Source organism: Eretmochelys imbricata, chromosome 10 (assembly GCF_965152235.1).
Source record: "Eretmochelys imbricata isolate rEreImb1 chromosome 10, rEreImb1.hap1, whole genome shotgun sequence".
Taxonomy (NCBI): Eukaryota; Metazoa; Chordata; order Testudines; family Cheloniidae; genus Eretmochelys; species Eretmochelys imbricata.
The window spans coordinates 47,372,342-47,397,122 of record NC_135581.1 but is presented as its reverse complement, the minus strand read 5'-3'; the positions used below and the strand labels follow the sequence as shown (position 1 = coordinate 47,397,122).

Below are 24,781 nucleotides of genomic sequence, written 5' to 3'. Positions count from 1 at the left end.
ACTAGGGCTCATTCAATACAAGTCCCAACCTGTGAAACATAGCCCAGGCCAGGGATACGTGCTCCACCACATGTGCTTGGGACTCATCCTTGATGAGCCAGTCGTCCAAATATGGGAACACCTGCACCTGCAAAGGAAGGCTGTGACTACCACCATACACGTGGTGAACACCCGGGAGGCCACTGAAAGGCCAAATGGGAGCACCCCGAACTGGTAGTGCTGACCATGAATCTGAGAAAGCATCTGTGGGCTGGAATAATAGCAATGTAAAAATACGCGTCCTTCAAGTCAAGGGCGGCATACCAGTCTCCCAGATCCAGGGACGGAATGATGGCGGCCAGAGAGACCATGCAAAACTTCACCTTTTTTATGTATGTGTTGAGGTCTCGTAGGTCCAGGATAGGCCGAAGACCGCCCTTGGCCTTGGGGGATGAGGAAATAGCGGGAGTAGAACCTCTTGCCCCTGAATTCCTGAGGAACCTCCTCTATTGCCCCTAGAGCTAGGAGCAATTGTACCTCTTGTAAAAGGAGTTGCTCATGAGAGGGGTCCCTGAAGAGGGATGGGGAAGGGGGGTGGGAGGGCAGGAGGGAACAGAATTGGATAGAATATCCCGCCCCACTGTGCTGAAGACCCAGCAGTCTGACGTGATCTGAGACCAAGCACGGTAGAAGCGGGAAAGTCAATTCACAAAGCAAGGGGAAGGATCCAAGAAGACGACTGGTGCGCCGTCCTCGTGCGCATCTTCAAAAGTTGGGTTTGGGGCTGGGGGGCTGTTTGGTTGAACCCTGGCCTTGGTCCGAGGAGGATTGCGGTGGGCGCCTCCTGTTATTTCTGCCCCTCCTCCTAGGTGGATCCCGCCGAGGGAGCCCCAGGTAGAAACAGGACAGGGGCTGAGATCTAAAGGGCTTTCTCTGAGGCACTGGGTTGTGTAGCCCCAGAGACTTCAGAGTTGCCCGTGAATCCTTCAGGCTGTGAAGGCGCATGTCCGTATTTTGAGCAAACAGGCCCGCACAGTCAAAGGGGAGGTCCTGAATTGTATTTTGGACCTCAGGTGGGATCCCTGAAACCTGAAGCCACACACTGCGCCTCATAGCCATGGCGGTGGCCATGGTTCTAGCTGCAGAGTCCGTTGCATCCACGGCTGCCTGGAGGGCCATCCTAGAGACCACTCTACCTTCTCAAGGAGCGCACAGAACTCCCTGCGAGAATCAGCCAGGATTAACTCTTGGAATTTAGCCAACCATCTCCAGGAATTGAAAGCTTATCGGCCAAGCACCGCCTGCTGATTCGCTACCCGAAGCTGGAGCCCCCCCAGTCGAATAGATTTTACGGCAAGAGAGATCCAGCTTCTTGGCGTCATGTGACTTAGGTGTGGGGCCTGGTAGACCCTGCTGCTCCTTGTAATTTGCCACATCAATCACCAGAGTCCCCGGTTTGGGGTGGGTAAACAGGTGCTCATAGCCCTTTTGTGGCAGAAAGGAGCATCCCTCGACCTCTTTAGCCACTGGTGGTGTAGAGGCCAGGGTTTGCCAGAGCACCTTCATGGTGTCCTGAATTGTCCTTATGAGGGGCAAAGCTACTCTGGAAGGACCCTCGGTGGTGAGGATGTCCACCATCGGATCTGAGTCCTCCATAACCTCAACCTCCAGGCAGAGGAGGTTAACTGCTACCCTCCTACGCAGGTCCTGGTGGCCTTTGGTATCCATTGGTATCCTTTGGGCCTTTGGTATCCTCGTCCAGCGAAGAGAAGGAAGAGGTTCCTAGGACAGGGTCTTTCTGCCCCTCGGGTTCTCTGGAGGCCGGGTCAGGTGCCTCAGAGCACCCTGCGACTGGAGGTCCAGGTGCCACCGACGTCGGTGGAGGAGGGGGCGTTCTTGACTGTGGCCACTCAACAGCCCTGTCCTGTAAGGGATCCTCAGGGGCCCTAGGGGTGTGGCGTTCCATCGACGTCGCTGATGGAGGGGTACGGGGGAGCCGATACCACGGATACCAGCCTAGATCCCTGACCTTGAGCCTGGTGGTAGGCGCAGGGGGTCCAAAAAGGCCATTGCACTGGGCCCAAGTCACTGGGGTGGCCAAGTGGCAACTGGTGCCGGTTGTTCTGCCAACCTATGGTGCCGGGATCGGTGCTGGGACTGGGAGTCGTAGTGGCTGCATCTGGACACAGACGATTCCACATCTGACTCTGACAAGTATTCTGTACCCAACCACGGGGGAGCGGAGCCCGACGGGGAGCAGTATCGGGGAGACGGAGCTTGGCGCCACAACATCATGAGCTTCCCCCGATGATGAATCCACGGCTTCGGCACCGCCATCCGCATCGGTGTCATGACTGGTGTCGTAATTGCCCGCAGTGCTGGGCACAAGGCCACAGTCGGTGCCGTTGCCCATGCTACTGGCGGTGCCTGAGTTTGCAGGGCCGGGTACTGCGCCGTCATATCAATGAGGTCTTGAGGCGCCCCATATGTGTCCGGAGTGGAGGGGAGCTGAAGCTCTTCCTCCAAATCGTCGCAGGTAGGCGAGTCCATTCTCGCCGCAGTCAACGGCGCCGGTTCTTGGGGGCCAGTCCGAGGGCGTCCCGCCGGAGGACGCACCCCACTGGAATCCCCCCTTGGCTTCCTGACAGGGGAACGTCCCCGTCTGGTTTCTTTTTCTTATGCAGCACTCCCTTGAGACTGTGAAGAGTGCCACCGTGAGGCACTGGCCTTGCGGGCTGGGGAGCGGTGCAGGGGCTCCTTGGTGGAGTCCTTCCTTGGTGCTGGGACATCCCGCACCGAGGCGGGTGTGCTGTGCACCGAGGGTGCCAGTGTTGGCTCAGGCTGTGGCTGAAGGGCCGACTCCATCAAGAGGAGCTTCAGGCTATAGTCCCGCTCCCTCTTAGTCCTGGGTCTGAAGCTCCTGCAAATAGGGCACTTATCTGTCTAATGGCCCTCCCCGAGGCACTTGAGACAGGCGGCATGCGGATCACTTGTTGACACAGGTTTTGCACACCTCTCGCATACTTTAAACCCCTGCAACCGAGGCACGCCCCGGCGCGGGGAGAGTATAACAGGAAACACCCCCCTCCCCAAAGTAAGATAAACTAATCTAATCTACAACTATTAACAACTATTTACACTAGAAACAAGGGAACCACTAGGTAAGGCACTTGCAAAGCAAGAGACTAAGCTTTTCCAATGACCGTCATGGGCAGTAAGAAGAAACTGAGCAGGCAGCAGGTTAGCAGGGACATATATACACCGCCATGAAGGCGCCACTCTAAGGGACTCCACAGCCGACCCGACGGGTACCGCTAGGGAAAAGCTTCTGGCGATCGTGCACACGGTGCACGTACACACCTACTGGAATGCACATGAGCAATCACTCAAAGAAGAATGCATGTGGTTGTTTTTTAATAAATCAGTCACATGTATGCACCTTGGATTTCATACAAGAGTTATCAGCATCATCACTTGCTTCATAGGAGCATCAAGAACCCAGTTAGAGATTTGGATCTCATACAAGAGTTATCAGCATCATCACTTGCTTCATAGGAGCACCAAGAACCCAGTCAGAGATTAGACCCCCTGATGTAATAGGTGGGCAAAACAGACCAACGAAGTGGAGGATGAGATAGCCATGAAGCAAACACAGTTTAGCAGAAAAGCAGAAGTCACATCTTGCCACTTGCCTAACCAATGCCAGCCAAGAGTGTTAATATCTTGTGCATCACAGCAGAAGCAGATTAGAGTTACCACAAGCAGTTACACTTCCTGAAATAACTGATGTATGAACTTACGTTTAAGGCACAAGACTAGGATTCAAGTTTGAATCACTGCCCAGTTCTGTAACAGAGAACCTGTGTGATGTCCGGCAAGACACTTAGTCTCCCTGTACTTCTGATCTATAAAATGGGGAGAATAATATTTCCTTTCTCCCACCCTTTGTCTGGCTTGGTCTAAACTTAAAATTTTAGGTTGACATAGCCACATTACTGAGGCGTGTGAAACTATGCCAACCTAAGCCCCACACAGGTTCAGCTAAGCCTACAGAAGAATGCTTCCATCAACCTAGCTACCGTCACTTGGAGAGGTGGTGTTCCTTGTTCGATGAAAAAACCCCTTCGTTAGCTTAAATTGCATTTACATTACAGGGTTATGGTATCACAGCTACAGCACCACAGCAATGCCACTGTACTGCAGACATAGCCTCTCTCTCAATAAGTGTTTGCACAGCGCTTAACACAATAGGTATGTGATCTCTGATGGAGCTTCTAGGCAATATTGTGATATAAATGGTAATAATAATGACTTTTTCAGGACTCTGAATCATTTGGGAGAAATCCATTAAATAGTAAAGATTACTTAAAACACCTCTCTTTAAAATGAACTTCAGATAAATTTGGGCAAATGGGTGATGGGTCTCTATCAATAAGCAAGATATGGTAGTAAGTAATTTGAATAAATTACCCACAAAAACACAGGGATCATTTATGTTTATAGAAAGATCTAATATCCTAAAAATGAACATGCTCCTGAAATTTTTATATGTTTTCCATTGTTTGCCTATGAACTTATGACATTTTTCCAAAATACTTGATCGATTATTTATAATTTAATGAAAAACAAAATCACCCAGGGCAAATTTAACCCCTGATCCTGCAATTCACTGCACAGAAACTAAGGCCATCACACATGAACCACTCATCGTAACAAATTTTTAACTTTGGCATGAGATTTTAACACATTAGAAAATTAAAATTCATTTTCATTATGGCCATTATATTAAAATGACTGAAGTCAATGGAAATCTGCTCAGATCGCAGTGGTCCATCCACACATCATAAGTTGAGGGATCAGAGCCTAACTTTGTTAATGCTGTCTTATAATACAAGGGATATATAGGTAACCCACCCTCCAAAATATTGCTCAAAGGTTCAGTTTCTTTTGTCTTGGGAACAGGGACATTCGATTTATGTATTGGCTAAGGTAACTCAGGATACTGTAACATCTTATAATGTTTTATCTATATTCAATTTAAATGAAATTAAGGCCATCACAAATGATTCAGTAGGAACAGGGGTTGGGTTTTTTTTGGCATAACTCCCATATGACTATTAAATAATAACTCTAAATCACCAACCTATCCCTGTCCTAAACTTTGCAAAAGAAAATTACACAATTAGGTTAATAAATATCCTTTTGAAAGATTAATGAAAAAAATTAAAAGTGTGATATTCCAGCTAGTTATTTCTTCTGATTCTTTATTTAACTGGAGCTTTGGGAAATTAACTGGAAGAGCCTTAAATGAATATTTTGGAAAGTAAAATGATTAAAATACAAGCAAGAACTAAAGGACTGATAATCACGGGGATACTTTGAAAGATTGCTAGAGAGGTGGAATACAGAATTAACTACAATTGATTAACTAAACTCATTTGGGGAAGACTGAGATATAAACAAATGTGTAGGAATGCATATTACACATAGGATGTTATTTAATTTTCAAAACATATATAACACTCAAACAAATGAATATCTATAATCTAGGTATTTATACCACACTAAACATTTTTAAATAAATATATAAAGCTAGTGGTGGAAGCTGGGGGACGTGATATACAACTTCCCAGACTAAATGTAAAATAAATGTTAGGGATTTCTGGTTCTGATCCAAAGTCAACTGAAGTCAATGGGAGTCTTTCCATCGACTTTAGATAAGACCCTTTATGCATGTGGTTTGGAAATGTAGAAGACTGCAAAGCTTTGGTTACAATTATATACAAGATTTGCTGGATGTGTTTGGTTTATTTAGTCCAAATGTTTGAATTATATATTATTTTCCAAATGCTCAAAGTGCTAAGCCCCTATTATACGTGGAGTTGGTAGTGACATCATAGTTAAGGTTACCAAACCCCTTCCACTTTAATGCACTGTTTTCAAGTCTTTATAACCTTGCCAGACTTCAATCATTTGGGCTGAAATGCTTGGTCTGGTCTTTGCCTCAGGCTGATTTTTGTTTAATAAAAAAACAAAACAAAACTGTTCTTCAGAATAAGGTCAGAGTTTTACATATACTCAGAACATCTTAGAGAGGTTTGCTGCTAAAATCTCTGAAGATTTAGTCTGCATTCAGCATGCTCCCTAACTGCACAGACCTTGAGCTCCTGAGAGAACACTGCAACAGCAAAAGCTGCTGTCCCTTTGGCCTATGGGAAGGCATGCTGAACTGAGAGCCGGAAGGGCGCATGAGTTGTTGTCTCAGCTCTTCCATCAATTGGTGTCGATAATTCCACGTTCTTCACAGCCCTTATTATTGAGCAAGGCCTCATTCCCCTAATTTAGAAGGCAGATAAGTATAACTCCCCCCATTTTACATGGGGAAAATGAGAGGTTGCACAAGGCCACTTCAGGAAGAGCTGGGAATAAATCCCTTGTCCAGATCCTCAAAGATATTTAGGCGCCTAACTCCATTTGGAGGTGCATTTTAGAGACACAGTACAGTCCCATGTGTCTCTAACATCTGACCAACATCTCAGTTAGCCATGTTACTTTCAGAATAAATGTGCCACTCTATGTGCTTGGCTGTGCTTTCTGTAACCATTGGACCTCTCTCATCTCCACAGACAAGAATGAAATCCAACAATATCGATGTCGTCAGATGCCACCACTGTGGTGCTCTGCTCAATGTTGATAACAGTCAGCTGCGTGCATGTGTTCCCACTGTGTGCTTCCCCGACTCTGCAGGTTGCTGACACAGCAGGCCCCGAGAGAACCCCCAATGACCGCAGACTCTGATAAGGTATGAAGGCACCCAGCCAGGTTTATTGCCAAACGAAGCACAGTAATAGTTTCCCGCAGACTGTACAGGACATACTTGAATATGTGCCCCCTGATAAGGGACCGGCTCTGTCAGTGGTGGGACTTACCACTGTCCCCTAGGCAAGACAAAGATATCCACTCAGGGATGCATTATTATACACAGGTACAAACAAGTTATACATCACTCCTGACGCACTGAGGTACAACCCCTCTATGCGTTACGGTGCTGCCTCTCTCCTGGTACATGTTGGTTCAAACAACTCTATCCACCATATTATCCTTTTGACCCTGTCTTTAGGATGGGTCAACCTGTTACTCATTATCTCTGTGGAATGTTCTTACCAGAATGTTCTGGTGCCATCCTGGCATGTTCATCCTATTAGTGCTTGATACCTTTTAGATATGTGTATACATGCAATAAGCAGCCTTCTTCTTGACAACTTCTGTGAGCAGGGCCTGCCTCTGGATCACAGCTTAACTTTGCTTTATGTTAGAATAGTCTTGACCATTACTTTAGTTCAGGCCTCAGGCCTTACACTGGGTCTCTGATAAAAGGGTTTATATTTCAGGGCCTCATCTTACTACATTCCCCCACTTTTTGTCTTTTTATGGGGTGGATGTTTACCCATCGTCCCAGAAAAGCATAATGCATGGACTAAAGATAACCCAGTGGGCTAAACACTGTTATGTGGTTACCTTATTTTACCATCCATACACTCCTGCCCCACCTGTCTTTAGTCTGCACATTCCGTCATACGACTGATGGACAGATTTTATTTTCCAACTGATGATAGTCCCTTACAGTGGGCCTAGGAATGTTAGGCCCGGGACCATGACTGAGGAATGTAGTATTCAGGGGGCACATATTCATAGTATGTCCTGTAGAATCTGCGGGAAACTATTACTGTACTTCATTTGGCAATAAACCTGGCCAGGTGCCTTCGTACCTTATCAGAGTCTGTGGTCATTGGGGGTTCTCCCGGGGTCTGCTGTGTCAGCGATCTGCAGAGACGGGGCAGCACACAGAGAGAACAAATGCACGCAGTCAACTGTTGTCATAATTGAACAGAGCAGAGCACCACACCGGTGGCATCTGATAACACTGGTGACTCCAACCACTGATCTGGTGAGTAAGCGAGCTGTCCGCTGTAGGAATCGCTGTCTAACATGATAGAAAACCACAAGCTAGGGAACCCCTTTAACCCCTCCCTGCAAATCCCCACAGAGTTTAAAAAATATAAAGGGAAAAAAACATGTAATGTAATTTGTAAGGCTAGGGCAGAGACTGTAGCCTTAAACTATAAAATACTGCAAACTATAACGATGGCTGTTAATGGTTAAAACTGCAAGCCACAGAATTGGTGGGGCAAGTAACAGTAACAAAGAAAGAGTTAAAAGAATCAAAAGAAGCTACACAGCCCTGGAATGCTCCCACCCCTCCTTGCAGGGTGGCAAGCAGTCCAGAGACAACCAGCATTGGAACAGAGCAAAACATTGAAGACAGCTGCAAGGAACCTACAAAAAATACATGTGCCGTCCCCTGTTATAAATATTGGTGGTAAACAGCAGACTTCAGGTAGCTACCCTGTGCCTGAAGAATGGGGACAGAAGTGGAAAAAGGTGGCCCTAGTAAAATTAAAAGATGAAACGGGGTCCACTGCTGTGCAACCACTACCTTATGGTAAAAGCCAGGTTCTGGTAAAACCTAAAGCAGGACCTAGACTGGTGCCTGTCAGAATGGGACAAGTAAATGCACAGATGGAAAAAGCAGCACACAGTACTTTCACTGAACTGGTAAATCAAATGAAGGAAAAAATGGAACAGTTCACAGAGCACATTACAAGACAGGAGCTGCGACTCAATCACAGGGGAGTGAATAAAAAGGAATTTCAAAGTCAAAAACTACAACTGAACAGGTTAACACCTAAAATTGATGCATTAACATATAGAGTTACCCAAAACCGGTTTCAGAGTAGCAGCCGTGTTAGTCTGTATCCGCAAAAAGAAAAGGAGTACTTGTGGCACCTTAGAGACTAACAAATTTATCTGAGCATAAGCTTTCGTGAGCTACAGCTCACTTCATCGGATACACGTGCCACAAGTACTCCTTTTCTTTTTCCAAAAACAGTTAACTGCAGGGAAGAAAAGGACACTTCTGCAATCTGTTTGGCATGCAGACAAAAACAGACAGCGGGGGAACAAATTCAGGTTTTACAAGAGCAGATAATTACCTCCACTCTCATCTCAGAGCCAGGATAAAAACCCAGGGTGCGGTTTCCCAACTGCTTTTACCCACAGAACCACACTCCGCACTCAGCTAAAAATATAACCCCCTTTCTCAAATATTTTTACATACCAGTATGTTTTCTTTTATATCCTTTATCAATTTCCTAAGCTTGCTGCTGCTGCCTGTACCTTAAGAGTTAATGTCTCTTGGCTCAAGTCTCACTACCTTCACCTTCCCGCCCCTGCTTTTTCCATGCCTCTCCTCACTTCGACTCTTTCTCTGTAAAAGTTATAGTTTTTACAAAAACCTCCAAAAGATAAAGCAATTGAAAACAGAACAAGAAACAAAAAGAAAACGAGGTAACAACTTTACTTTAAATAAATCCGGTAAATTAATTATTTTAACCCTTCAGGAATGCAACAGCTAGAATTATTCCTAACTTTCTTGAAAATATGGTTGCCAAGCAACAGAAATGCCCACTCTGCTTCTAATCCTAACCACTCACTAATATTTGAAACATGGGCTTTTCTTATTTCCATATAGCAGAGTTTTAAAATAATGTTAAATATAAAGTAATTCAAAATTCCTTGTTACCAAATTAATACAATAAATTTGGCAAATATTAATATATTTGTAATCAATTGTTAAAAGTTTTAAATAAGGTAAATAACTTGTTTATTCAAATGTTTAACCCTTTTTATTTTTGTTTACCTTATTTTATATAGTTATTAATAGAATTCTGTCGCCATTTCTTTTTAATTGCAAGTTTGTCCTGTATGTCATCTGTGTCGTTTGTTGTGTGTGTCATGTGACTGCTTTTTATTATTTTTATTTTGTTGTAACAAAAGTCAATGTTATACCCTTTTAAAAATATATGTATATGTGGTACTGCACTATTTTAAGAAGCAAAGGAGTACTTGTGGCACCTTAGAGACTAACCAATTTATTAGTCTCTAAGGTGCCACAAGTACTCCTTTTCTTTTTGCGAATACAGACTAACACGGCTGTTACTCTGAAACCTGTCACTATTTTAAGATCATGGTTGGGGTATAATCATAGTATTATTAATACCAATTTTTTTGTGCAAAGTTCAAAAACGTTTCAATTACAAATATATGTACGTATATTTCTGCCTCAACAAATAATGCAATTGCAAACAAAAAGAATTCTCTTTTATTAATCACAGTTTTGTTTTTTAATTTTTTTTATTATTCAAAGAAAAAATGTAAGGGGAAACCTCAACATTAGATACAAATAATATTAACAAAATGTCAAGTTCTTGTTTGGGTTTTTATAAACTTTGTTTGCACTTTTAAATATAGTTATTAGAATAAGATAGCAAAAACGTTTACAAATAACAATTTATGCATAAAGCTAACCAAACAATTTCAACAGGTTTCCACTTTTGGCTCCCAAACACAACAAAGCATCATGAAAGTTTAATATCCTCAAAGTATTTGCATGGACCTGTATTTAAAATTTATTTGGTTTGATTTCATACACTTTTGTTATGTTATGTTAATGGGAAGCAGTGGTTGTTAAAGTTTGTGCTTCTAAACAGTTAACAAGAGTGATATTGGTATCACAAGCAAATTAACTCTAAAAAGCGTGGTAAAAATTATGTTATTGACTCTTTTGCTAGCAGAATGTTCAGCGGGGGGGGGGAAAAAGCAATGCACCTTCTCACAGAAGATTGTGAGCATTTATTTTAGCAGTTAAGCATTAGTATAAAATATTAGTAATGCACCTCAAATGAAAATGAATGTCTATACAATTGCAAAAGTGTAGCTTGTGTTATAAAAGACTCCGTCCCTATTACATTGTCCCTATTACATTGTAAACAAACTAAGTTAAACTTTGTATTAAGTTTGGGTTACTGAAAACAAAAACAAAACAAAAAATTTTACTATGTTAACTAACAAAAGTTGTTTAAGTTGCATTCCACAGACCAAAGACACCAGAAAATATCACACCCAGAAGACACCAAAAAATATCTGTACACAGTGAAAAAAAACCCAAGCATCAAAAAAAGAAAAATGAAGTGCTTTATAAATAAGAGACTGGTCAAATACACCTCTTATCTACCATATATGGACAATTACGTTAACAATCAGCTAAAAACCACTAGCTGGACCAGGATAAACTGTCATTTAATTTCAACTTGGTTACTGTGTAAAAACAACTGTATTATTGCTGTACTACTGTATTATTGTTGTACTGTTGTATTATTGCGGTATTGTATTATTGCTGTACAACATTTACAATGTGCATAACCTTGCTAAACTGTTTAACCAACACACAGGTAAAAATCAACAAACAAAAGGCAGCAAACATGAAGGCAAGGAGAAACAAATTCGTTAAAAAAAAATTGTTACATGGCAACTACAAATTAGGTATATAAATTCCCTGTTAGTACCGGTCACAATTTGGGATCAGTAACACTGCATCCTAACTGAGGCACATGTTATTCAAAACAGTTTTGTTCAGTGTCTGGGTACAAATACCAAATCCTGACACAGCAATATTTGAGAAATTGGTTACTGTCCATTCAGTAGGTTTTCTGAAAAACATCATCCATAAAAACAACTGGATCTATGTCAGCTACTGGCGCATCACGGGGGCAATGGAACCCATGGAACAGAGAAGCTAGCCATTCCTGTTTCCTGCCCAGCAAAGCTTACCAGAGGGCGATGACCAGCAGTAAGGGTAACCCACAACATGAATGTCCAGTACTGGGTAGTAACTAATTACAAGACATTTGTATATAAAGGCCTCATTTGTAGTGTCACTACTCCAAATTTCTGTTTTACTTCTCAGATGCATAATACCGTGGAACACACTATAACAATGCCTATCCCAGTATTTCAAAACACTCAGCCTACTACTAATGATGATACAGGTGATAACTGCAATTGCCCTAATAGGAGTGTGTTTCTATCTGTGGCACCAAAGTAAAAAGGCCAGAGTACAACACCAGACTAGAAAAACATGGTTATGCTTGCATATAAGGTGGTGTCATATGTACATATACATACTATACATATATACCCATATACACTACAAATATATATGCCATATCCATATTATTCATATATATTAATTATTTGGGAGTGCCTCTAAGGCTCAGTTATAATACTACATTCCTCAGTCATGGTCCCTGGCCTAACATTCCCAGGCCCACTGTAAGGGACTATCATCAGTTGGAAAATAAAATCTGTCCATCAGTCGTATGACGGAATGTGCAGACTAAAGACAGGTGGGGCAGGAGTGTATGGATGGTAAAATAAGATAACCACATAACCGTGTTTAGCCCACTGGGTTATCTTTAGTCCATGCATTATGCTTTTCTGGGATGATGGGTAAACATCCTCCCCATAGAAAGACAAAAAGTGGGGGAATATAGTAAGATGAGGCCCTGAAACATAAACCCTTTTATCAGAGGCCCAGTATGAGGCCTGAACTAAAGTAATGGTCAAGACTTTTCTAACATAAAGCAAAGTTAAGCTGTGAGCCAGAGGCAAGCCCCGTTCACAGAAGTTGGCAAGACGGCAGCTGCTTATTTCACATATACATGTGCCAGGATGGCACCAGAATATGCCGGTAAGAACACATTCCACAGAGACAATGAGGAACAGGCTGACCTATCCTAAAGACAAGGTCAAAAGGATAATATGATGGACAGAGTTCTTTGTTCGAACCAACATGAGGAGAGAAACAGCACCGTAACACGTAAAGGGGTTGTACCACAATGCATCTGGAGTGATGCGTAACTTGTTTGCACCTGTGTATAATAATGCATCCCTGAGTGGATATCTTTGTCTGGCCTAGGGGACAGTGGTAAGTCCCACCACTAACTGAGCCGGTCCATTGTCAGGGGGCATGTATTCGAGTACATCCTGTAGAGTCTATGGGAAACTATTACTGTGCTTCGTTTGGCAATAAATCTGGCCGGGTGCCTTCATACCTTAACAGAGTCTGTGATCATTGGGGGTTCTCTCAGGGCCTGCTGTGTCAGCAATCTGCAGAGTCGGGGCAGCACACAGAGGGAACACACACACGCAGCTAACTGTTATCAACATTGAACAGAGCAGAGCAACACACCGGTGGCATCTGACGACAATCAACTCCCAACATTCCACTGCTATTTAGCAAATAACTGTGAGAAACACTGGAAAAATGTGTCATATTCCCCTCTAGTGGTAGGTTCATATAGAGGACAGCAGCCTACTAATGCTATCTGGTAACCCTTTAGTTCAAGCAGCAGAATCTGTGCTGCAGATCTAAAAATCTTGGGTTTTACCCATGCTTATGCCCTATGCAGGTGGGGGACTCAATATGGTTCTATACAATGGAATTCTGGGGGAAGGACAGTGTTATACCTAGGAAATTATAGATTTAAAAAAAACTACCTCGAAGAATATTAAAACCACAAATTCAATCAGTCAAAGGTTAGGAAATACTAAGAAACAAGAGCAGGAACAGACAAATTGCTAAACAAATATCTATGTGAAAAATGCATTAAAGAAATAACAATATTCTACAAGAAGGCCCTAATCCTGCAACGAGCTCCATGGAAGACTGAACCCATGTAGTGATCCAGTGACTTTAGTGGCACTTCACATGGGTGTAGAGGTTGGCCTATGCAGAGCTCATTGCAGGATCAGGACATAAGTTTCCACAACAATACAGCATATAATAGGATTTTCTGCAATGTTTGGGACCATCATGTTATTATACTAGAGCATTTTTATTTTTTAAGGATGGGAAGATCTTCAAAGAAAAGTAGAGAAATAAAATATGAAAGTGAAGCAGAACTGGGTCCAAACATAGAGCCCTTTGAAGTTATTTTTATTAGATGTCAGTAGCTGTTTAAGAAATTACAAGCACAAATTATTTTCCTTTGTATCCCCTCCATGTTATTAAACTACCAGTTACAGAACAACAGTGTTCATGTTACTGATGAATCCTCTTCCATCTGAAACACTGCTGGTTTCATCTACCCTTTCTTCTCAATAGGGCTGAATTCATCAATAAAATTTGCCACAGCAGAACTTAACAATCTCTCTTTATATCCATGTTTAGCAATGTAAAAATATTGGTCCAAATTCTGCTTTCACTTCCACCAATACCACCCCATACACATGAACAGAATTACATTGGTGTAACAGAAGAGAATTGTGCCCTTTTTCAATAATCTTTGCAAGTCCTCTTAAAATGTGTCCATTCATCTGTTTATCCATGTGGTGTGTTCACTGCAAACGCATTACAGTCACATGTGCGACAGAAAGAAAATGGAGAAAACAGTAGAGTGCCTAGTTAGACAAGAAAAATCATAGCAGATCTTTACATTGTGTGCAAAAGGGCAGCATGTGTGTATTATAGCTAGACATTACTTGTATTCTGATAAGTGTCCACAACATTCTCCTCAAACAACACAGGAAAGTACAGACCAGGGATAGGCACTCACACTGCCCCGGTCCTGGCCACCGGTCCGCGAGGGCTCTGCATTTTAATTTAATTTTAAATGAAGCTTCTTAAACATTTTAAAAAACCTTATTTACTGTACATACAACAATAGTTTAGTTATATGTATATATACATACATATAGAAAGAGACCATCTAAAAACGTTAAAATATATTGCTGGCACGCAAAATCTTAAATTAGAGTGAATAAATGAAGACCCGGCACACCACTTCTGAGAGGTTGCCGACCCCTGGTATACACGGTAGCCTGAAGAACTTGCAGTCTAATAGCCTGCTGCTTCAAGAGGTTCTTTGTACGTTTCATGGGCACCTGCAGCGCTCACACTGCGTCCCTTTGCACCCAGCGTCTTGCCAGGAGACCACGCCTGACCATTCAGGGTCCAGCACATCATTGATTACTGCTGCTGGTAGGACACCAACGGGCAGCAGCCAGTAAAACACAGGGCTCCGCTTTTAGCCCCGCACCCCTCCAAAGAGTGTGCTGCGGTGCGCATGGGGCGAGGAAGGGGTTCGCCCCCCCCCGCGTGCCCAGAAAGGGGGAGAGGTATGGCAACGCCCAGGCGCTAAGGAGGGATGTTTTGATATCACCTACTAGGTCATGGCAGAAGGCGGGGGGGGGGAGGCGCAGTGAACGCGGGGGAGGGGCCGTCATCCCGCAGGGTGCTGCGCGAGCGTGGAGGGCGGACAAGTCGCTGCCCCCCCTTTTACACGGCAGAGGCGGCGAATGTCCCTGAGCCCCCCTTCCCCCACCCTCCTGTAACCATGGCACCAGCCAACCAGGGCGCAAGAGCCACCTCCAACCCCCCGAGTTACCGGGGCACTGCCGGTCCAGCCTGCCCCGCTCAGCCAGACAGACCCACTCCCCCGAACCTCGCTCCGCTCACCCTTGCGGCGGCGCTCGACCCCGCACTCCCGGAAGTGCTGCCTGCACCGGAAGCGGCCGCGCGAGCAGAGCATGGTGGGAGATGTAGTTCTCTCCTCCGCCTGAGGCACCCCCCTGTTCCCACCCTGAGCGCGCGCTCGTTCGCCCTGAGCCCCTGACAGCGCCAACCCCCAGGTAGCTGAGTCCTTCCGTGGCGGGCCGGGGCTGTGTGACACGCGGGAGGCCTTTCCGCCCCCAAGGCAGTGACGTCACGGGGGTCCCGCTTGACATCACCAGGGTGACACGACGAGGAAAGCAAAGTGGCTCTTGCCCCCCTACCTCCACTCTGCACCCTCGGCTCCGCCCCTCCCCCTGGCCACACGCAGGAGCGCCCGGCGCTGGGCTCCCGCTGCGTGCACGCGCGGTGGCTGTGACGTGACGGTATCCCCGCCCCCATCCCTGCTCGTCTGCCGGTGGCAGCGCGCTGGGCCCTGGGCCGCCCCCTGCTGCGCCTCCGGGCCCCGGGGCGGGCGGGGGCCAGAGACAGCTGCATCGCCGCCGTGGCACACCAGCTCCGGGGCCCGCGAAATGCGCCCTAGGAGGGCTCAGCGCTGCCCCAAACCCTGCGGCAGAGAACTAGGCCGGCCAACCCAGCTCCAGGATTGTCCGGGAGGCTCCAGGAATTAAAGATTCTCTCTCGTGATGAAAGCTCCAGACAGATGCTCACCTGACACTGACACCCCTACAGTGAGTAGGGCAGGGCCCTGCCCTGGGCCTCGGAATCGGGGGTGCACCTGGCAGGTGCGGCCCCGCAGCCTCAGCATGGGGGCAGATTGCAGCAGCCTGGTGCATGGAAGCACCATAGGGTCCCCATTAGTCCTGCAAGGTCTCCTCCCACCTGAAAATGGTAGGGTATGAGCCCCCCTCTTTTTCCTAAAGGGGGAAATACTCAATGGAGCGGTGTTGGGGGCTCTGCTGCTATGGCAGCTTCAGGTTCTGTCACAGACCTGAGCTTGGCCTCCAAGAGCCCTTCCTCACAGAGCCCGGCTGCTAAGGGCTCCCTCTGCTCCAGCAGACTTGGAGGCAATGGGGACAGGTGGCCGAGGGGTGACAAGTACAGTAGCTAGCAGTGCCCAGAGACCACTGGGAAACCAGTGCTTCCTCCAGACCCAATCTGTTGATGAGCAGGGCAGTCTGGCTCCTCTCTGACAGGAATATTGTTTGAAAGTGGCTCCCTCATAAGAAGTGGGGTCTTCAGCACTGAAGGACTTCCACCACCACCCCCCCCCAAAGACCCAGAGCACTGCCGGGTAAGTAAACATTTAAAAGGCGCCAAGTAATTAAAAAGGCACCACTTCTGCTCGGTGGGGGAGCAGCCGCTGCCCTGCTCCCCCCCAGCTACACTACTGGGTGTAGGGTAGAAGTGGTCCCCAACCAAAGTCCTGGACCTCAGCACCCTTAAACTTTGGATCCAGATCCAAACGTCTCCACTTCCCCCGGCAAGTGGATAGGGGGAAAATCACCCTGGCCACAACCAAAGTAATTGTCCCTATGCAGTCCCCAGTGCACAGGGCAAGAATGAGGCCCATCTGTGCATTTCATAGCACATTACAAAGCAGCCCACAGTTATTCCAGTGTTACTGACATCTTTTTAGGATCAGAAACAAGCGCCATTAGCTTCCCCAGGTGTAATGGGCACAGCCAGATTCCTGCCACCTCTTCTTCACAAGGACTGTAATCATATGCGTTTGAACAGTGCCCAATGCAATCCTGGGGCCTGATCCTGACAGACCTGTAGGTACTAACACAATTCAAATAATGGAAATATGCCCACTTTGTCTATATACAGGAACTGTTACCATGATATTGAAAGATTCAGTTCACACTCCCAAGCCCACAGTGAACTACCACATATCAGAGGCCCGTCTGTGAGCAGCAATCCCACACCAAGGTTCACTGCGTCATTGCTGGACATTCATCTGTCACACCAACAGACAGATTGTCCTCAGTGTCTGCTCCTCGAGGAAGTTGTTCCTTTGTCCTGGAGCAGACAGACAGCAGAAACAGTGACCCACCAGCTCTGAAGTTGAACAAATTCAGAGAGAACATTAATAACAACAACACAGTAGCTCTTCATTCTCTCCTTCCCGATCAGCCCAACTGCATCCAGCTCACCCTAAAAGTAGTATAATAAATAATTTATAATAAAGATATAAAAATAGGGTTCAGAATACCCTGAAAGGAATAATGTAATTAAAAATAACTAGTAAGCATTAAGGCTAAGAATAAAGAGCAAATGCTAATTACAATCCATGGTAAATGCTAATAAGAATAATGAATATTGAATGATAATAGTAAATAGTCAATTCTAATATTATTGTTCATAATAAAAATAAATAGTGAATGCTAATAATAATAAAACACAGACTTGAATCCTATGGACTGTTAATAGAAATCAGGGCAGCCTTGCAGGTAGTCTCTGTCCTGGAGGTGTTTAGGCTCTGTGTTCCTGTGTGGGAATGGGGACATGGGCCGCAGGGGGCTCTTAGCAGGACTGAAGAAGATAGAAAGCCAAATCAAGACTATATCCTGGGGCTTTGGACCTCTCATCTCCCACTTAGGGGCTTGCACATTGGCTTCAAAGGGACAGGAAAATCTCTCTCCCCCAGCAACAGTTGCAAACTGGATCCTGTTTGAGAGCAGATGGTCCCATATTCTTAAGGGGATCATTTGATCATGACTTGGGTCTAAAGTGATCCACCCCACTTCTCATGGGTGCATCATAAGCTCCACCTCACCTGGGCATGTGTGGCTCTGCTAGGGGCCAGATCCCAGTCTGAGGAGCCAGTGATCCAGCCTGTGACAACCATTTCAGGGAGGGAGGCCTGAGAGTCTTTACTCCACCTCTCCCAGGATTGTAAGCGTGAGACATCTGTCACCGCCCCGCCACCATCCTGGGAGGAGCAGCCAGCTCCTCTCCGTACCCCTCAGGAATTTGTGCTGCGCCCACCCACCAATCCTGCTTCTACAATGGGGTTCAGGCAAGTAGTAGGCCACTTGTCCCCCAAGCCCTCAGCACCTTTTGGGGATGGCCATCCCATTCTACAGCAGTGGATCCACCTGGCACAGCCCCTGCAGCCCCCCACTGCCTCCCAGCAGGCTCTTGGGACTAGGATACCCCCAGAGGCTTTGTGCAGGGCCAGTTTTAGGGATGGTCAGTCAGGGTGGTTGCCTGGGCATCAACTTCCAGAGGGTGAAACATTAGTCATCCATTTTTTTGGTTTGGGGTTTTTTTGCTTGGCCACTCGGGCACCTTCCTGAGTGGCAAAACACCTAGGGCTGGCCCTCATGGCCCCATAGTGAAGGCTTAGATGATGGGTGTCCTGAAAGGACCAGTCATTCCAGTGATCAGCAGGAGAAGGCGCTGCAGACAATCCCCCCAGGCAGGGAACCCCACAGGAGAGAAAGGCAAGAAACAAAAGGGGATCCTGGTGGGGCCAAACCAGCTACTAGAGCAGAGAAGAAACCATTGGAGGCACACTGTCCCACCCCATGTGATGAGGCTCTGGGGGCAGCAATGCTGAGAGGGACCAGGAATAGGCAGAGCAGGGAGCACATCTGGTTACAATCCCATATGGGAGCCACACAAGGCCGGTGCAACTGAGGCCTGGATCTCAGCTGAAGCCTCTATGAGGTATCGAATTATTAATAATCATCTTTGCACAAACTGAGTGGAAATCCACTGTACTGTGCTGAGGGCAGAATTTATCTCAGTCCAAAACGTTACAGCTTATAATAGTTATTGTGATGTTTGGTGCCAGTAAAGAATTATGTTTTACAGGACAAGAGTACCTTCAAAGCAACGTCATCATGATGTAATATGATGGTGGGGCCTACAAGGGGATCAAACCAACATATTGTCATTATCAGCATCACACTAATCATATTGTGATATAACAGTGCAATGTCCTCAAAAAATTTGTGGGCCATTTCCAACTGGGATCATCCCACAAAGTTCAGGATGGGGGCAACCACGCCCTGTGATATTTCCTACAGTCACAAGTCAAATTACTTTCAGCTCTCTTAATTTCTAGCCTATGCATATCAACTATCTGCCCCCAAATTCTGAGCTCTGTAGTACTGGAGTTTGATTGAAAAGGGCAGTAGGATTCTTCTTACAGTTACTATACAGCAGTTTAGAATATGTGGGCTGGGACACAGTAAGTGACAAGGCAGGTCTTCAAGAATCAGAAGCCTACTTGAAGACACAGGTCCAATTTCTCCTGTCTTACACTCCATCCATCCCCATGCATTCAGGCCAGAATGTGCCCATAGACTTGAACAGAGCAAGAACAACTGTCATAAGATAAAAAGAAAAGGAGGACTTGTGGCACCTTAGAGACTAACAAATTTATTTGAGCATGAGCTTTCATGAGCTACAGCTCACTTCATGGGATGCATTCAGTGAAAAATACAGTGGGGAGATTTATATACACAGAGAACATGAAACAATGGGTGTTACCATACACACTGTAACGAGAGTGATCAGGTAAGGTGAGCTATTACCAGCAGGAGAGCGTGCGGGGTGGGATGGGGGGGTGGAGTTTGCCAACTGTGTCCACATATCTATTCAGGAGACACCATCATAGGGCCTAATCACATCAGCCACACTATCAGAGGCTCGTTCACCTGCACATCTACCAATGTGATATATGCCATCATGTGCCAGCAGTGCCCCTCTGCCATGTACATTGGCCAAACTGGGCAGTCTCCACGTAAAAGAATAAATGGACACAAATCAGACGTCAAGAATTATAACATTCAAAAACCAGTCAGAGAACACTTCAATCTCTCTGGTCACTCGATTACAGACCTAAAAGTGGCAATTCTTCAACAAAAAAACTTCAAAAATAGACTCCAACGAGAGACTGCTGAATTGGAATTAATTTGCAAACTAGATACAATTAACTTAGGCTTGAATAAAGACTGGGAGTGGATGGGTCATTACACAAAGTAAAACTATTTCCCCATGTATATCCCCCCCACCCCCCGCTGTTCCTCAGACGTTCTTGTAAACTGCTGGAAATGGCCCACCGTGATTATCACTACAAAAGGTCCCCCCCGGCCCCCCGCGCTCTCCTGTTGGTAATAGCTCATCTTACCTGATCACTCTTGTTACAGTTGTATGATAACACCTATTGTTTCATGTTCTCTGTGTATATAAATCTCCCCACTGTATTTTCCACTGAATGCATCCGATGAAGTGAGCTGTAACTCATGAAAGCTTATGCTCAAATAAATTTGTTAGTCTCTAAGGTGCCACAAGTCCTCCTTTTCTATCTGCCATTTTGTTGCCCAGTCACCCAGTTTTGTGTGATCTCTTTGCAGTCTCCTTTGGACTTAACTATCTTGAGTAATTTTGTATCATCTGCAAACTTTGCCACCTCACTGTGTACCCCTTTTTCCAGATTATTTATGAATGTTGAACAGCACTGGTCCCAGTACTGACACTTGGGAGACACCACTATTTACCTCTTCCATTCTCACCATTTATTCCTATCCTTTGTTTCCTATCTTTAACTTGAGTGCCTGGCAATGCTTTCAGAATCATCTAACAATCCTTAATTTACTTTGATGACAAGCCTTTTGTTATCTTAAAAAGAAAAGGAGTACTTGTGGCACCTTCTCTAAGGTGCCACAAGTCCTCCTTTTCTTTTTGCGAATACAGACTAACACGGCTGCTACTCTGAAATTTGTTATCTTAATCACCCTCCCTCTGTGTATAAACAAACTCCCTGGCCCAAAGGCAGAAGTTAGGAGCAACACACAGCTCATCACATATCACACAAGCTGTGTTGCAATTAATAGCTCCGTCTGGGGCTAGGGTGTGCGCTGGGAGCAGACCTCAGGTATGAAACTCAGAGGGGGTTAGAGCCCCACCTGCCCTGCCTAAATGGCCCACCTGCCAGTAAATGAAAATTGTGAAAATGTTAGGCTCGAACTGGTCCAAGGCAAGTGAGTCAGCCCTTATCACTGCAAGACCTAATCCCGTTGCTTAGGCCAGTATGAACTGTGAGAGCTACAAGGCAGCATGTTTAACTAGTGATGGAGGAAGAGGGAGTGGTTCAGGTGGCTGTCAAGAGAACCCTAGGATGGATGGGTATTGAAGAGTAGTAGAAGGAGCCCCATCCAGTCCCTCTCAACCAGAAAGATGGAAGCTACAAAATGAGTGCTCCATGGTGATCAGTATTGGAGGGTAAAGTGGGAGATCCTGAGGGATGCAGAAATCCTGGTACAGGCCTATGCATTCCTGAAATCACCTCTAAAGTCCTAGCAATTACCAGGCACTGTTGACTGTTCCAGACTCAGCATGGCTTTTCACAGACATATTTGTTATAGGTGGATGCTTTAATTCAGCTGATGACCACAGTTCTTATGCAGGTGGTGATGAGAACACAGATACCTACATATTGACACTGGGGCCTCACGGGGTGGAGGGAAATCCTGTCTCTTTCCCAGTGTTTTGTTTGTTTGTTCATTTATTTACTGTGGGATGGATGCATGAGAGAGTCGGAAGTAGGATTCATTACGGGACACCGAGAATGGGAGCTGCAGTATCTGACATCCCTAAAAAATCATTAAACTCAAGACTCAACTCCTGAGTATTGCAGGAACCCACTTTGGCACAGCGAGGCTAACCCTCGTGCTTCTGCAGTCGTAATAGTTTCCTAGTTGCCAAAAGGTGGTGGGTGTAAGCTTTTAAGCTCTCACCTCAGATATGCCGGGCTAACTGGATGTCCATGGGCATGATGGTGACTCTCTTGGCATGAGAATAGCGCACAGGTTGGTGTCCCCAAAGAGCCCCACCAAGTAGGCTTCGCTGGCCTCCTACATGGCCATAACGGCCAAGCTCTGGAAGTGCAAGTTGGTCTTGAAGTCCTGGACGATTTCATGGACTAGGCGCTGGAAGGGCAACTTGCAGATGAGCAAGTCAGTGGATTTCTGGTAGCAGTGGATCTCTCACAGGACGACAGTACTGGGTGGGTAATGATGAGGCTTCTTCACTCCCCCAGTAGCAGGAGCGCTCTTCCAGGCAGCTTTAGTGGCCAACTGCTTACAGGGGGCTTTGCCACCGGTGGACTTACAGGCGATCTGCTTGGTCCTGGCCATTCTCAGCAACCCTCAATCACAACTCTGCGGTCATAGCAGGCACTGGCTGTGCACTCAGTAGGAAAGGAGATAGCACTAGGCTCAGCAGACAGTGATGTGGGATTACTGTGAGGAAGTGATTGGTATTGGGTGGGCAGCAGCCACTAAGATGAATCCGATGGAGGACATTTTTTGTCCTAGCTGCCAGTGATGTTGTGAGGGAGCCAACGCTGCTTTAACTGCACTAGTAGCAAGATAAAAAGACTTATGCTAGTGTCTCAGGAGGCAATAAGTTCAAGTAGAAAACAGCAAAATTCAGAGTGAGTTGATGTAATATATAAAACTCTCAGCTAGCTGGTTACAGCTGGCCTTCAAAACGCAGAGACAATATTACACAGGAAAAAGCAGGAGCAAGAAGAGTGGATTGCTCAAATTGTGAGCCATTAGAAAATACGAACATAGGAATTGCCATATTGGATCAGACCACTGGTCCATCTAGTTAATATCCTATCTCCAAAACTGGCCAGAGCCAGATGATAGCATAAGAATCATAGACTTTAAGGCCATAAGAGACCATGATGATCATCTAGTCTGACTTCCTGCACATTGCAGGCCACAGAACGTCACCCACCCATTCCTGTAATAGACCCCTAACCTCTGGCTGAGTCACTGACGTCCTCTAATCATGATCTGAAGACTTTCTAGTTACAGAGAATCCACCATTTACACTAGTTTAAACCTGCAAGTGACCCATGCTCCATGCTGCAGAGGAAGGCAAAAACGCCCCAGGGTCTCTGCCAATATGACCTGGGGGAAAAGTTCTTTCCAACCCCAAATATGGCAACTGGCTACACCCTGAGCATGCAGGCAAGACCCAGCAGCGAGACCCATGGGAAAGAATTCTCTGTAGTAACTCAGAGCCACTCTGTAGTAACTCTAGTGTCCCATCCCCAGCCATTGGACATATTTGCTGGTAACCATAGCAGATCAGCTACATACCATTGTAGGCAGTCTCATCATACCATCTACTCCATAAACTATCAAGCTCAGTCTTGAAGCCAGTTAGGTTTTTTTGTCCGCACTGCTCCCCTTGGGAGGCTGTTCCAGAACTTCACTCCTCTGATGGTTAGAAACCTTCATCTAGTTTCAAGCCTAAACTTGTTGATAGTTTATATCCATTTATTATTCGGTGTATGTGGGGTACGTGAGCTCCAATAGTTAGAGACTGCCTTAAGCATGAGATTTAATCTCTCCTTAGCTCGACACTCCACAATTTTATGTATCTCCATTGCAAATTTAAAAGCAAAATGTTTATGAGGCAATGGTGATGTGATACAGACCCTTTGAGTGCTGGATCACTGGTCTCAACTGGAATGACACTGGCAGTAACCAAATGTCATCACCTGCAGATGGATGATTTTTGTCATTGCAAAAGGTCTTTGTGGTTTCCTTCCAGCTCCTAATGTGTAGGTACCCCCTTTACATGTCAACTCCATATCTGGCAGGCCATTGGACTGCTATTAACAGACAGTGAACATCATCGAAATGGCCTCTCTAAACTAAGTGTAGGAAAGCTTGCACTGCTGTTTCCTGTGCTGTAACTGTCCTCTGGATAAAGAGGAGACTTCAGTCTTAAGGAATGTCAAGCCACACTTTTTACCCACACAAAACTGACTTATAAAGAGCAACAAACAACATTTTCACACCTTGCTTTAGAGAATTTTTGTTTATTGTTATTCTCCAGAATGACACTGATTTATCAGGACAGACACGGAATGACTCAAGGAAACAGCAGCTTTCTGAATAGTCACAAATGGTCCAAATATTTAACCATCCATCCAATTTGTTTTACATTTAAAAAAAACCCTGACTGTTGATACATTGAAAGGATTATATGGCACCATCACTACACTGAACTATGCTGAAATACACACTGGTCATAGAGGTTTTTCTATTCTCTACTATCCAGCTGAACTCTGACTAGAACCTGTCATGCCAGAGCATTCTCTACTGTTTGTTACAGAAGCAAAACCCACCATAATTCAGTGCAAATTTCCCACAGAACCTTCTCAGAAAGCACACTATTAGATTCCAGACCACTTCGCCTTAAGACTGTTTATGTCACAGACTAGGCCATGCTCACAACCACCACTTGCCTCCACCGACAAATTAAAAGTTACATATGGCGTGCAATGTTCCAACTAGAAACTGGACTGAGCTAGAATCGTACATACATCCAGGAGTTTTGGGAGATGCT

The 24,781-nt window shown here is 45.4% G+C and overlaps 1 protein-coding gene and 1 pseudogene across 5 annotated transcripts in view; both read right to left on the bottom strand.

Annotated features, from left to right (window-relative positions):
• PPCDC (phosphopantothenoylcysteine decarboxylase) overlaps positions 1–24,781 on the bottom strand; it is a 69,370-nt gene that overhangs the window by 40,335 nt on the left and 4,254 nt on the right. For 2 of the 5 annotated variants that reach the window (XM_077828516.1, XM_077828520.1), the window contains exon 1: positions 15,398–15,454. The exons of 1 other annotated variant lie outside the window; for it this stretch is intronic. The gene's annotated coding sequence lies outside the window, so the exon portion shown is untranslated. Of the gene's footprint in view, positions 1–15,326; positions 15,343–15,397; positions 15,455–24,781 lie in introns of those variants that run through there. 2 more of the 5 variants (XM_077828525.1, XM_077828518.1) reach the window with 2 other exon arrangements.
• On the bottom strand, positions 21,807–22,724 carry LOC144271211 (histone H3.3C-like; annotated as a pseudogene).